Consider the following 16300-nt stretch of genomic DNA (forward strand, 5'->3'; position numbering starts at 1 on the left):
AAGCAATAAACTCATAGACATGTATATGAATGTAATATGTAAAAAAAAAAAAAAACAAGAGATTAGACAAGAATATATAAGAGCATGAATCTTTAAGGATCTCATCATGAAAAGATGTTACTAACTTCAATAAATCAAACAGATATTGGAATATAATTAGGAACCCTCAGAAATTATAGTTTTATCGTTTGGATCTTGTATAACGATTTGTAGGAGGAGCAATTTTGAAACTTGAATGGAGCTTGAATGAAAATTGAAGGTTTTTAATTATATGCTTGAAGTATTTGACAGAGTTCCGAATGATTCTCGTTGTTCGAAGTCTTGTGGAAATATTTAGAAAAGTCAAATGAAAGTCGTGTGGGGATCCGTCCCGAAATCGAATGATACGAGCGAAGTATGTTTCAAGGAAAATTCAAGATAACAGGATAATATTTATGTTGCACGACATGCAAACCCGATGCATGTATGACACATATCATCCTTTGTCTGTTTATGCTTTGCTAACTATCTCGATGTTGCTCTGGTACCCCGTGATGCATTAGTTGCGCTTCGCGCATATTTGAAATAGTTTTATTTGATATTCGAAATTGAAAGATTCTTTTTATCTTGTATGAAATAATATCATTTGAATTCGGAAATCAATTTTCTTAAGATTTAAAAACAAATTCCATTAATCTAGAAAATAAAGAAAAAAAAATACGATTATCTATTAGGAATAAATAATTGTGCTTTTATAAATTTGGGCTTGAAAATACAATTGGGCTTTTAAAACTGGGATCGGAATAAGTAAATAAACTTTAAGCTCTTAAAACGAATTTGGACTTAGCTTTTCCTTTGGCCCGGACAAATTAGACGATGGTATGTTTCATCATCAGGAGCTAAACTGGGGAGACACGATTATGTGTTTACAGAATCACCTACTTTTACTTAGATTCGTGAAACTGAAAGTTGAAGTAGTCTATGTCAGGATGGAGAACAGTTCTAGATGTTTTGAAACCTAGAATTGATCTTCATATCGTCAATTACTGCAAAACAAATTAGTTTGCAAGATAAAAACTACAACTGATTTAAATAGCCTGCAAAAGAGGATTTGAGTAGATAGGTGCAAACAACTCACATAAGAACGCAATGATGACGCAATGATGCAAACTTAGACTCTCTAAAGATGCATGAGACGCTATGCAAGAGATAGATTGATGAAACATTATGTAAGGTGAGAGTTATGCAAAGCAAAGAGAATTGGATTTATTGATTTTCAAAATTGATTTGATGAAAATCGGAGTCCTTAAGTGAGATATGCATATTACAACTATCCGTGAGATATGCATATTACAACTATCCGTGAGTTTGACTTGGAGAAACCACCACAAATATAAGAAGCCCCCCACTATAGGAAAACTTTGATTTGAATTAGTCCCTCTGAGAATAGATTAAAAGATATTTGACTTGAATTGAGCATTCAGAGTTATTGACTGGAATAACACTCTAGAGCATTCAAATTTTCTTCACTAGGGAGTCAATGAAGGCAAAGTCATATATCGCCAAATACCATGGAAATATCAGAGAGTTCTTTAGGAACAAGGAGAGTTTGGATTGAAAAATAATAGTTTGAATTGTGGGCAAAGGCATTGAGTTGGCTAGGTTCATAATCGGGTCTTTTTCGGGTCTAGAAAGAGTATGGTTATGAATTCTAGAAAGTCAAATTATGAGACTTTGATTAATTTTCCTTAATTAAGCGCTTAGACCTCGAAATGAGGTTTTAACACATCCTTAATGAATCATGCCATTTGTAGTTGATCTGATTTCTTTTATGTGCCCTAAGTTTTGCCTAGGTCGTCTTTTTGGAATTTCAAACTAGTGGGCATGGACATACCTTAAAGAAGAAGTTAGAATTGATATAACAGGTTCGAAAAGATTTGAGATTTGAATGGGTGGGCCAAGGTAAGGGTTATAACTTCTTTTTATTTGAAAGTCAAGGTAAACTTAAACTTGCGGAAGAAATTAACCTAGAGAAATAGAATTATAATCAATTTCACGAAAACTCTAAGAACTTTAGAGGATTGGGGAAAACTCAAGAATTGAAGGTTTGGGATTCTACTGAAGATGGGAGAGACAATATAGGTGACGAAGATGAAGGTGGGTTTTTTGGGGATTTCAAAACGAAGGATTATGGGAGTTCATTGAAGGAGAGAGAAAGTATAACCTAGAAGGAGGTAGAGGAGGAATGTGGTGGTGCTGGGTGGCGACGTGGTGGTGGCATGATGAACAACATAAGTTGACCTTTTTTCTACCAGTAATTAATTACTAGATTTGTATTCGTTTTCGATGATAGGAGAATCTCATTGCACTTCAGTTCTACAATTTTGAGCCCTTTGCTCTTCTTGAGTCTTATATGAGTCCTCCATAAAATTTGTCGGAGCAAGAATCGAACACGCAAATGACACCTTATTGCATGAGGTCTAGAGCTTGGGGGAATGTCCCTGGGTTTATTGACTAGAGGAAGGCATTTGAAATATATTGATCATTTTAAGTGTAAAAATCACCAAAACTAGTACTTAGCAAGAGTAAATAAAAGAAATACCAAAAGATAATATAAGCGTTTCTATTCAATTAAACTCAAAGACAAAAGAGAGAAGCACATTGAAGGCACCTTCCCCCCCTTGGGGATTAGACATTGGTACAAACAAAAGATGAGTTCAGGTTGGATTGCAAGTAGTGGTGTCAAAATCAGATCTGATCATTAGGTCAATCCAATACTCGCCTCACTTGAACTTGGTTCGACTTGTAAGGGTCAGTCTCCAAACCTGATCGAAACCTGACCTGGGAATACCCAGACCGGACCGACACCCGATAATATTATATTCTACCCCGACCGCACAGACGTGCATTCAAATCTAAACCTGACAGTATTTCAATCAGACCAATATGCGATTAGGTCCAGAAATAACTGGTTGAACCTGATTTGTTTATGACTGACCCGAATTCAACTAGAATCCGATCGAAGCGGATATAGTAAGATCTGCCTAACCAACTTATTTGGACGACTAATTAAACTTAACAAAATTACTATCAATTATTTTTCTATATCTGCAAAATTATTTAAATATGTTAATTTATAAAACTGCTTACATTTAATAATTAATTAAATAAAAAATTAAATTACATTCTCAATTTAAGAATTAAACTTTGAAGATCATGTACTTATTTTACAATTGTTTTGTTTATTCTTTTTAACATATATGTTGTATGAGTTGTATAATGTAAGGAGAGTGGAGACAATTATTCATAGTTAATATATAATATTCATTATTATTATTATAATTTGTCATACTATTAAACATATTAATAATTAATCGCACATTAATTTAGAATAATTCTAATATTATTATATCATATTAAAATATTTACATCTACTGACAAAATAGTTTGGAACAACTCGAGCTCCTGACTCGTTCTCGACTTGAACACGTCAAGTCCACTAGTTACAAGGCTAAACTTATTCAACATGAAGTAGAATAGATCTATCATTCACCAATTTCTCTCTCTAGAAATCTCATCACTAGGATTTCTCCTTACATGTTTTACATGTAAGGACCTGGGAGTGAATTTCTTAGAAGGAAAATCCACAGATTAATTTCCTTTTCTAGTTTTTTAGGTTCGTTCTGATTTGAATGATCTTTAATAGTCTTTATTTAATCAAGTGTATTTGTATAGTGAAAGTCTTTGAATAGTCAGTGGTCATGTTATTGGAATTGGATCGTAGACCCCAATTAAGGAGGGTATAGAAGTAGAGAGGAATAACGAACGACAAAGGACAGAGAAGAAATCAGTCTTGAGCGAGAGTAGTTTGACGGACAAGGTGTATGAACCCAAGGTTATGGAAATAGAAGAAGAACAAAATCAGTTGCATGGGGGGGGGGGGGTAACATAAGAGTAGATGATTAGTCAAAGGTTTCGAACAATAAAGTTTCGAAACCATCATTTCGTGAAATTGTGGCGGGATCATCTCAATGGTTTTCAGAAGCAAGGAATATCACGTGAACATCGATGGAATGGGAGGACGAGGTGGAGTAATTAATGCCAGCAAAAGATATAACAGTCAGCTTCTTAAAAGAGGATCTAAAAAGACTTAGGGAACCATGGCAGATGACCTTAATGGGAAAGTGTCTAGGGATTGGAGCAAGACTTGAAGTTATGGAGCAAAGAGTTCACAGAATGTGGAACCCAAAGGGTGGGATGGAAGTAACAGATATGGGTCACAATGTCTATTTCTTCAAATTCTCGCTGCTTAATGATTTTGAAAAAGCCCTATTTGGAGGCCCACAGTTTATTCTAAACCATTACTTAATGCTCACAAGATGGAAACCAAATTTAGAGCTTCGACTAATGCGTTTCCTTATGTATCTGTTTGGATTAGACTTCCAGAGTTATCGATAGAATATTATGAAAAGGAAGCCTTGTTTGCAATCACTAAGAGAGTACGCAAGCCTATAAAGGTTAATTATAATACTGATAAGGTAACTAAGCATTGAAATCTCCTTGGTACAACCTTTAGTTACCAGGGTTTGGGTTGGATTAGCTTGGCAAAGAGTGGAATATGAAAATATAGGAGTGTTATGCTTCACTTGTGGGAAAATAGGTCATCTAAAAGATAAATGTGGCATGGATAAATATAAAGAAATCAACATGAAAACAGGCTCAGGTGTGAAAGATTAGGGAAATAATGCGATCATGGAAACTGAGGAAAATAATGAGGCTAACAAATCATTAGAGGAATAACTAAAAGATCTGGGCAGGGACGAAATCTCGAACATCCAATATGAGGAAGGTAAAATCTTCAGAAAAATCGAAAAAACCGGGGGAAGAGGGATATGGTTCGTGGTTATTAGTTCATAAAGGAAGCATGAGTTATCAAGGAAGAGTAATATTAAATGACACGAAGAAAAGCAATGATGAGGAAGTGGTTAGGAGAAGCCGATATAATTGGGTTAGAAAAGAAGGCTCGAGTAGTGGAAAGGACGTTAGCGGTGGAAGAAACATTGAAAGGGAAAATCGAGGCACTTATTGGGAGTTATTGGCAAGCAATGATGATTTGGGACAAATGGAAAACAGGCTGTTAACTACTACATCAGAAGAGAGAGAAAAAGAAAAAGAGGTGGCAGTGATTGGGGAAGTGCTGAGCGGATATCAAGGCAGGTCAATTAGAGTGACTGAAAAACCGATTAGTATTCTCTCCAAATCAATAAAAACCAGAAGCGCATGATGTAAAGTAAGAAAGAAAGAGGAAGTAGGGTTAATTGCATGCAAAGAAAAAAGAGGAGTTAAACAGCAGGAAAATACAAAAAAAGATGGAGGAAAATCAAAAGGAAATAAAAATAAGGAAGGAGTGCTCATCTCCACTAGAAGTGAGGCAGGATCAACAAGTTATAATGCAGCCCAATCAAACAGCAACCCAGATGTCTCCGATGTCCGATTTGGAACAACCTCACAGGGAGAACCATGCCCCTTCCCTTGTGATAAAACCAACCGCTTTAAAACCTCCTCCTTACCCCCATTGGAGCTCATCGTTGCCTCATCCATGCAGGAAGATCCTATTACCAAGCTTCAAACAAAACCAAGATTCTCCCTTCTGGGTTTACGAATTAGCATTACTTAACCAACATTCCCACACCACAGACCCTACCCCTATTTCCATCATTTCCAACCCCTCAACTATGGTCCCTTCAAGCATCGAGGCCGGTCCCAAAAGCCAAGCTTGTTTGATTGAAATACTCGATAAATTACCTGATAAAGCATCAGCAGGAACTATCAAAGGAAGAATTAGTTCCCTAAGAAGCTCTTCCAAGCGTGTTAATGATGCCATAAAAAAACCCATCCTATCGCATCCTATCTCAATGCGTAAGTCTCGGCGTAGCCTTCTTTCAAAATCTGCTATCAATATTAAACTTTCAGGGACTCCAAGTGGGAATCCAGATGGAGGCGAGATACATAGGAGGGAGGAACATAGCGTTGGAAATAATTGCCATTGCAACACCATTGCTGGAGCAGGATGTATGGGCAATGGGGAGAATGGAGGAATGGAATGACTAGCAGTTGGACTCGCCACAGGTGAGTCGCAAAGGAGTAGAGAGTGAATCTTGGGATCTCAATCTTTTTCCAAAGTATCGAGATATGACAGTTTTGCAATGGAATATTCGAGGAGCTGGAAGCAACGATTTTGTTCCTCACTTAAGGTCATTAATCCACATTCATAACCCTGGAATAGTAATTCTCCTAGAAACTAAAGCTGGAGAGGATATAACTAATCAAGTCATGCAGCAAATGGGCTTCAGTGGGTATAAAGTCATTTTGCTAGTAGGAAAAAAGGGAGGCATTTGGATGTTATGGAGAAATAGTGTGCAATTGATCAATTATGTGGGACCATCTGAAAGATATTTCCATTCACTTTTCAAAATTTTCCCTAATTCTCCGGAGGTGGTTATTACTGGCATTCATGCGCCGGCTAAAAGAAGCTAAGCGAAAAAAAATGATCTTTGGAAGGAGCTAAAGGATAATACACCACCTTCAAACACTCCCTGGATAGTAGTGGGGGATCTTAATGAAGTGGTGGACCAATTGGAGAAGATGGGAGGCAGAAAAGTCATGCACATGCAAGGAAATAACCTGGAAAATTGGATGGATGAAGCTAGATTAATGGATCTAAAATATAAAGGAGCCGACTTCACTTGGAGCAACTGTAGAGAGGGCATACACTTGATAAAGAAAGACTTGATAGAGCATTAGCAAATTCAGAATGGATAAATCACTTCCCAAACACACAGGTATTGCATTCATCAAGAACATTCTCGGATCATTGTCCTCTTTTGATTAATGGTTTCTCAACTAAATCCAATTCAAGACATTTTCCTTTTCGCTGTAAGGAATCTTGGCTTTCTCATCATTCCTTTTATGATTTCTTTTAAAAGGCTCGGGGAATAAATCTTTGGATTTTGAGAATAGACAAGTTGACTATAGATGTCAAAGAATGGCTTAAATCACACTACTATGCCACCATTAATAAAAAGAAAAGAAGTTTAGCCAGGCTTAATGGCATTCAAGTAGTGTTGTGCAAAAGAAACTCCAATAAATTCATGGAATCACTTGAGAAAGACATGTTAATGGAGTTTAATAATATTCTTGAGCTGGAAAGAATAGAATGAAAGGCTGGTTGTGATTGGCGTAAGTTTGGAGATTGGAACACTAAATACTTCCATATATTCTGTAAAGTTAAAACTAGTTGAGCTAAAATTATAACACTAAAAAACAATCAAGGAGAGTGGTTAGTGAAAGATAAAGAGATTAAGGACTTGGTGGTTAATCATTTTGTTAATTTCTTTACAACCACTAAGGAGATTCCAAATTCAATAACGTAGTTAGGTTCGAGGCAGGACTTAGTAAGGAAGCTATCGATAGTCTGAATGAATGTTGTACTGTTGAGGAAGTTTGGCTCTCTCTAAAGGGCATGCATCCTACTAAAACTCCAGGTCGGGATGATATTCAATCGATATTCTATTAAAAGAACTTGAATATTATTGGGAATTCCATCACTAACATAGTAGTCTCTTGTTTTGCTTCATCTAGTATTCCGAAGTCCATTAATGATTCCTTCATAATTTTAATCTGAAAAATTGATAACCTAATTGAGCTTAAAGATTTGAGGCCCACAAGACTTTGTAATACCATTTACAAGATTTTAACAAAGACTATAGCCAATAGGATTAAACCTTACGCGGAAGATATTTTATCTTATTCAGTCAAGTTTCATGCCCAACATAAATATTTTGGATAACATTTTGGTTATTAAAGAAGTGGCTAACTGTTTCAAAAAGGCTAAAAAAATGCAAAAAATATGGCCTTAAAAATTGATCTTTCTAAAGCTTATGATAGCCTTGAATGGTGTTTAATAAAAGAAACTTTGGAGTTGTTTGGATTCCCAAAAAATTTAATAAAACAAATCATGAACTGCATTTGTACTCCAAGAGTCTCGATTCTTTGGAATGGAGAAATCACCAATAATTTCTAACCGTCGAGAGGAACTAGACAAGGAGATCCACTTTCCTCATATGTCTTTGTTCTATGTATGGAAAGACTTTCTCGTCTTATTGAAACTAGTGTGAAAGATTAGAGTTGGACTCCTTTTAAAATCACTAATAGTGTAGAGTTGTCACACATTTTTTATGATGATGACGTTTTCTTGTTTGGAAGGGCAACTGTTGAAAACTCTAAGGTTATAACGGTAGTGTTACAAAACTTTGGCGATCAGTCGGGTCTTTTTGTTAACTTCAAAAATATAGGATTGTTTTCCCATCTAACCTTAGTCCTTCTTATAGACATCTGATTAGCAAGGAAATGGGAATGTCTAGAACTACTTATTTTGGAAAGTATTTTGGGGGCATTTTGCCTAACAAATTAAAAAAAAAGACGATTACTCTACAATATTAAACAAAACGAAGGAAATAATTAGGGGGTGGCAGGCCAAGTTAATAAACATAGCTGGAAGGAAGACCTTAATAAAATCTATGCTCGACACTTATCCCCTTTATGCAATGCAATCAGCTCTCCTTCCCATTTCAACTACTCAGTATATGGAGAGGAGTTGTAAAAAATTACTTTGGAATACTTCATACAAATCTCATTATCTTCCTAGAATGGGATGGGACAAGGTGAGTGTATCGATTCTGTTGTATAATATGAGTACTATAAGAGGGGGGGGGTGAATTATAGTGAGAGAATAAGTACTACTTTTTGCGGAATTAAAAGTAAACTTGGGAACAAACAATGGGAACACGAGAATTTTACGAGGAAAAACTTCCTAGGCCTAGTAGGAAGAAACAACCTCGACCACAAGGGATTTTAAACAACTTTCCACTATAATAGGCCAAAACAACTCTGATTACAACCTATTACTTTTCTCTCGATTCTCAACTTAAGTCACTCAACTCAAGTTCCCAACGACAGTTCCCAACAACTGACGTTTTCTCTCAAACTTCACTCGAAGTTCCTTTCTCTTTCTCTTTCTCTTTCTCTTGCTTCACTCAAAGCTTTCTCACACTTACAAGAGTTCACTCAAACCCTTTTTCTCAAAAATACACTTTGTAAAATAATGGAAGAGTAATAAAAACTCGATTAATGTAAGTATGAATTCTCTTAAGGAAAGGCACTGACACTTTAGATAACTTAGACAAATTAACTAAGTCAGACACAATTTTACTCAAATGAATTAGGCGCCTATTTATAGACATTAAGACAAGACATGATTTCCACTAACTTAGACCATTATCACATGTTCTCCATGATGTTTAATTAATTAATTAAATTAAATTAATTATTCCATGTCATGTAAAGCATCCACTAATCCACTACTTCACTTCATAGAAGCAGTAACATATTACGTGGTTTTTGCAAACTTGGAGAATAATTAATCTTATTTAATTTAATTAAATACTTGGAGGATAATTAACTTAAGCCACTAAATCCACTAACTACATAAACGTGTAGCAGTAAACTTAGGCGTGTAATCTAGAATTTAGGAAATAAATAAATAAAATCCTTTAGCTAGTTTTTAGGAAAAATATCTTTTTCAAAATCTTTTATAAAACCGGAAAACAGTTTTTTAATTAAAAAATCCGAAACATTTTGAAAAACCGGAAATAATATATTTTCGAAAACTAAATCTTTTAAATAAAATATAAAAGATAAAATATATATTTTAAAAAGATAATATTTGAAAATCAGTTATTTTAAAATCAGAAAATCTTTTTAAAATCTTTTCCTAACAAACTTAAACTAACTTCCTAAAATAATGGATCTTAGTCAAAATATCCCTAAAAACTCTAACAACTATATTGGGCACACAATTATCTTAGGCGCACAATATTAGTCACTTAGAAGTTCCTAAATTATTTTAAAGTCTTGTTCCCTAATTATTAAGTCTTGTTCCTAAGCCTTGTTCCTATAGTGCCAGGTCTGTTCCTTTCATGGGAACAGAACCAAGTTCCTTTGAGAATTCACCACGAACTTAATAAAGCTTTTACTCAACCTTAACAAGAAGATTAATAAATACCCTAATGTATTCTAATCTTCATTCCATGCTTGATTCTTCATTTCTCGAACATCTTTACTTCGATCTTGATTAATTCTCCGCTTTAATCTTCAATCAAGTATTCTCTTAGCTCGAGCATGAATTACCTTGCAACAACATAAATAAAATATACTATGTCTTTTGTGGTTAGGTCATCTTCAAAACTCAAGGGTCAACAATTTCCCCCTTTTTGAAGATGGCAACAAAAGGCATATACTAAAATAATACTCATAAGTCATATAAAAATAATTTTAACAAAGTATGTAACCAAGTTAAATTAACTATTATAGACTCGTTATTTTATTTTGTAAAGTCGAAATATGAGAACATAATTCATGACAAAAAAAAATTTACTCTGATTTGCCTTATCTTTCCCCCTTTGGCATCTTCAAAAACATAGTCCACGATTTCAAAAAGATGAATATATTCACTAAACACATCACACACCAAACTTGTAAGAAATAAGTTGGTTAGTATAAGCAAATAAAGCATTCAACTCTCAAAAACCGCAATCCAAGAATATTAGCCATTCATTTAGACGCACACATGCAAAAAGATCAAACTTAGAATTAAGCAAACCAATAAGTTCCATTGTAGCATGATTAAAGGAGAAGGATAGAAAAGACAAATATTAAACAAAGTTCATGTTCCCACACAAAATAAAACAAGCTAAACGAGAAAAGTTTATGATTTAGGAGAGGGAGGTTGTTCTACTTCTTCCACCACATCATGAAGCTTTGCCATCACTTCTTGATGATTTTCGGCCAATGTATCATTTCCCTTGAGCACAATGTCTTCCAACTTCAACAATCTAGAGTTCATAGCTTGAATGGAGGAAGAAAGTTCACCAAGCCGAGCCATAATCTCTTGTTGTCCATCCAAGGCTTTGTCAACTTTGCTCATAACCCCTTTTACCAACCCATTTAAATCCTTAGCTTCCGTAGCAAACTCCATCATTGCTTCCGAATGACCCATAACCAAGGAAAACAAAGAATCCAACCTTCTAGCATGAGCTAGAGTATATGTAGAACCAATGGTAGGATTTTGAGAAGACGAGGGAGCTTGAGAAGGATTGGGAGTTGCTGTTTGTTCCTTAGGTTTGGGAACAGCAGGTTGTTCCTCTAGTATGGGAACAGCACCTGATTTCTTAGTTTAGGAACAGAACAGGAGGGTTTTGAGGTAGAGGGAGGGATAGGATCATCTTGTGGTGCTTGGGTAGAGGGTGAGGCAGATTTTTGTGGAGATGGAGGAAAAGGAGGATTGGTTTCCATGGGAACAGGAGTCGGTTCCCTAGAAGGAGGTAGGTTAGATTCATAATCTTCCCTATCAATCACCTTTACTTCATCTTCCTCACAACTTTCTTCGGCATCAAGTAAAAGGAAAATTAAGCACTTTCATATTTTGAACCCTTTGACTAGCTCTAGTGCTTTTCATAACCGGTTTCACCACCTCATCAACCACCTTCTTCCCTTTCTTCTTAGTTTCTTCTTTTTCTTTTTCAATTTTCTTTTCTTTTTGATTTTTCTTTCTTTCTTCCTTTTCATTTTTCTTCTCTTCAACTTCTTTTTCTTCTTCTTCTTCTTCTTCTTCTTCTTCTTCTTCCACTTCATCATCCACATCATCATCCTCATCATCATCAAGATTAGCACGTCCCTTAATAACTTCTCCATTCACAACACAAACATTCAAGTTATTCAAGGCACGCACATTCAACATATTTCCCGAAATTTTCACTTTAAACTTAAGTAGAATTTCGGTTACTAAAGCTCCATATCCAACAACAAATCCATTTTCAATGCAATGACTCAAATGTTGAATCATTAAGAGGGAAAGTTTATGTGTTTGTGAGAGGCTAAACAATGAATGTAAATTAAATCCAACATGCTAACTTGAGCACGTTTGGAAAGACGAGGCAATAAAGCTTTCTTGAGGATGTGAAACAAAATTTTGTGATAAGGGGAAAGAAGATTATGATCAAGAAAGTTTTTCCCTTTTGACCACCATACTTAACAATCAATTGATCAAAGGAAATGTCCGAAAATGGATATGAACCACGTTGTTTCTTGAAATAAACATCTGTTCCTCTCACGGGAACACCAAGCAGTTTACCCAAAATTTTTGCATTAAAATCTATTTGAGTTCCTTTCACCAAGTGGAACAATTTCCTTCTTCATCCATGGAAAAGTTTTCACAAAATTCGTCCATCAATTTAGGAATCAAACTATTTCCATAACATTTCACAAAAAGATTTTCCCAACCTTGAAACTTAATCATATTAAGCAATTGACGAAAGTTTACTCTTTTGCACCAAGAAACATCAATAAAAAGTCCATGCACATACCTACTGCCGTGGAATTTTTTCGAACAACCGAGTTGTTCCTCTCTCGGGAACATCTGATTCCCCCTCACTAGTTGCATGAGCTTCTTCAACCTCCATTTCAACCGATTCTTCTTTTTTCTTCCTTTTCCTTAGAATTCTTGATGAAGAATTGGGAGAAATATCCATGGGTGTTGGTGATTCAATTTTAGAGGATGAAGGAGAGGGTTTTTCGGCTTTGTGGGAGGAGAGAGAGTGAGAAGTGTTTTTGGTATCATGTTTTGTGGAGTATTTTCGGTTTTATGAGAAGGAAGGAAAAAAATTTGTTTGTTTTAAGGAAAGAATATAATAAATTATATAAAACCGTGTATTTACATGTTTTATGAAAAAAAAATCTTCTATCTAAATTAAAAAAATATCTTCAACTAACTTGAGAGATATAAGGAAAAATCAGATTTTTAGGAAATAAAATCTGAACAGAATATTTTTGGTTTTTCGAATTTTGAAAAGAAAAAAATCTAACTCTAATACGCTGGGAATTGGGAACAGCGTTTGGGAACAATGAATGGAAACAATGAAATTTTGCTACTTTGGAACTCCATTAATTCTTTTAATCCTTTGTCATCACTTAAGGCATAGAATTGTCCTATGAACAATAAGGGGAATATTATTGGACATTGGTGAGCAGTTTTCAGACATTTTTACTTATACATATGAAATAATCATATAAGAATTGTGATGTATTTAAGTAAATAAAACATAAAAATGCACATCCAGACATAATGCCAAAGAATTAACACAAAGGGGAATAATGTAGCAATCATTTCATTTGATTAAGCCAAGTTCAAGTCTCAATTTCTCAAACCTATCTCTATTTAAGGGTTTTGTCAAGATGTCTGCAATTTGACGTTCAGTCTCACAGAATTCCATTTTAATAAGACCCTTTTCAACATTATCTTTCAGAAAGTGATGCCTAATATGGATGTGTTTGACTCTTGAATGATGTACGGGATCTTTAGAAATACTAATAGCACTAGTATTATCACAATAGATGGGAACACATTCAAAGTAGATTCCATAGTCACGTAGTTGTTGTTTTATCCATAGCATTTGGGAACAACATGCTGCTGCTGCAACATATTCAGCCTCTGCTGTAGATAAAGCAACTGTGTTTTGCTTCTTGGTGCTCCAAGAAACTAAACTATGACTAAGGAACTGAACCATACCTGATGTACTCTTCTATTGACCAGATCTCCTGCATAGTCAGCATCCGCAAATCCTTTCAATTCAAAGGTATCACTCCTCGAATAGAATAGGCTTAAATCATCTGTTCCCTTGAGGTATCTTAGGATTCTCTTCACAGCTGTGAGATGAGATTCCTTTGGATTGGCTTGAAACCTTGCACATAACCCTACACTGAAAGCAATATCAGGACGACTTGCAGTTAGATATAGTAATGAGCCAATCATACCTCGATACTTGGTTTGATCCACACTTATTCCTATAGAATCTTCATCCAATCTGGTTGAGATTCCCATAGGTGTATGATTACTTTGGATGCTTCCAAACCATACTTTTTCAATAGTTCCTTTATGTACTTTTGTTGATGGATGTAGATTCCTTCTTCTGTTTGCTTGATTTGCAACCCCAAGAAGAAGTTGAGCTCACCCATCATACTCATTTCAAATTCTTTACTCATGAGATTAGCAAAGTCCTTGCACAAAGATTCATTAGTGGCACCAATATAATATCAAACATATATTTGAACAACTAATAAATGTTTTCCTTTTGATTTTAAAAACAAGGTTCGATCCAATTTTCCTCTTTTAAACTCATTTTCAAGAAGGAACTTAGAAAGTCTTTCATACCATGCTCTTGGAGCTTGCTTTAACCCATAAAGAGCTTTGTCAAGCTTAAAGACATGATTAGGAAATTCTTTATTTTCAAAACCTGGAGGTTGTTCTACAAATACCTCCTCATTAAGATAACCATTTAGAAAAGCACATTTTACATCCATTTGATACAATTTGAAACCCATGAAGGCAGCAAAAGCTATGAAGATTCTAATTGCTTCCAGTCTTGCAACTGGAGCAAAAGTTTCTTCATAATCAATGCCTTCCTGTTGATTGTATCCTTTCACAACTAACCTGGCCTTGTTTCTTATGATAGTTCCGAACTCATCTAATTTGTTTCGAAACACCCACTTTAAACCAATAACCTTGTTATGTTTAGGCTTAGGTTCAAGGTGCCAAACTTTGTTTCTTTCAAATTGATGAAGTTCATCCTGCATTGCTACGATCCAATCAGCATCAGTGAGAGCTTCTTCATGATTCCTAGGTTCCAACATAGAAAGAAAAGCATGAAAAGCACAAAAGTTTTTCAATTGAGATCTCGTTTGAGTTCCCTTATTTATGTCACTGATTATTAGTTCCACAGGATGGGAACGATGAGTTTTCCAAGGCTTTGGTTGGAAATCCTGGATGGAAACTTGGTTTCCTTGATCATCTTCATTTACCTGTACTTGGGAACCAGGTTCTACAATAGTGGATTCATTCACTAGTGCATCATCACTTAGTTCCTCTTCTTCCTCACTGGGAACAGGAACAGGAACAGGATGTTGTTCCCTTGGCTTTGTTCCCATGACTTCGTCTTCCAAAGTCTCATCAATAAGACTTAAGTCTTTTGTCAATCCTATTTCGAAGTCATCTTCAACCTGTGTGCTTGCATCAAATTTATCTGTTTCATCAAAAATAACATGCACACTTTCTTCTACACACATAGACCTTTTATTATACACTCTATAAGCCTTGCTACTAGAAGAATATCCTAAGAATACAGCTTCTTCACTTCTAGCATCAAATTTTCCAATATTTTGTTTCCCATTATTATGAACAAAACATTTACATCCAAATGTTCTGAAATATGTAATATTGGGCTTTTTACCAAAATACAGCTCATAGGGCGTTTTATTTAATAAAGGTCTTACCATGGCTCGATTTATAATGTGACAAGCAGTATTCACAGCTTCTGCCCAAAAGTTTTTAGGAAGACCACTAGCTATCAGCATAGTCCTAGCCATCTCTTCTAGTGTTCTATTTTTCCTTTCAACAACACCATTTTGTTGAGGTGTTCTAGGGGCTGAGAAATTGTGATCTAATCCATTGTCTCTGCTAAAGTCATCGAACTTAAAATTTTCAAACTCTTTACCATGGTCGGATCTAAGGTGAAGTAACTTATGACCACTCAAATTTTGTACTTTCTTTGCAAAGACAAGGAACTCATCATAAGTCTCGTCCTTGCTAGAAAGAAAAATAACCCAAGTAAATCTAGAGAAGTCATCTACAATTACTAACACATATTTCTTTCCACTCCTACTTTGTATCCTCATAGGTCCACATAAATCCATATGTATTAACTCTAAAGGTCTTGTGGTACTTACCACATTCTTGGACTTGAAAGAGGACCTAACATGCTTGCCTTTTGCGCATGCATCACAACATGATCTAAATGAAACTTAGTAGAGGGTAAACCTAAAACTAGTTCTTTAGAACGCAGTTTGTCAAGCAAGGAAAAGCTAGCATGACCTAGACGCTTGTGCCATAAGAATGAATCATCATCAATAACACTAAGGCATGTGAATTTGTTTTTGGGAACAAGGTTGAGATCCACAACATATGTGTTCCCTTTCCTTGTTCCTTCCAAAATGATATCCTTTGTGCTATTGTTGACTATCAAACATTTTTCACTATTAAACTTCACACAGTTCCCTCTATCACAGAATTGGGAAATACTTAACAAGTTATGCTTTAATCCATCAACTAGAAACACATTTTCTATGGAATGTGACGATGACTTACCAACTT

The sequence above is a fragment of the Beta vulgaris genome, chromosome 9, assembly GCF_026745355.1.
Source record: "Beta vulgaris subsp. vulgaris cultivar EL10 chromosome 9, EL10.2, whole genome shotgun sequence".
Classification (NCBI taxonomy): domain Eukaryota; kingdom Viridiplantae; phylum Streptophyta; class Magnoliopsida; order Caryophyllales; family Amaranthaceae; genus Beta; species Beta vulgaris.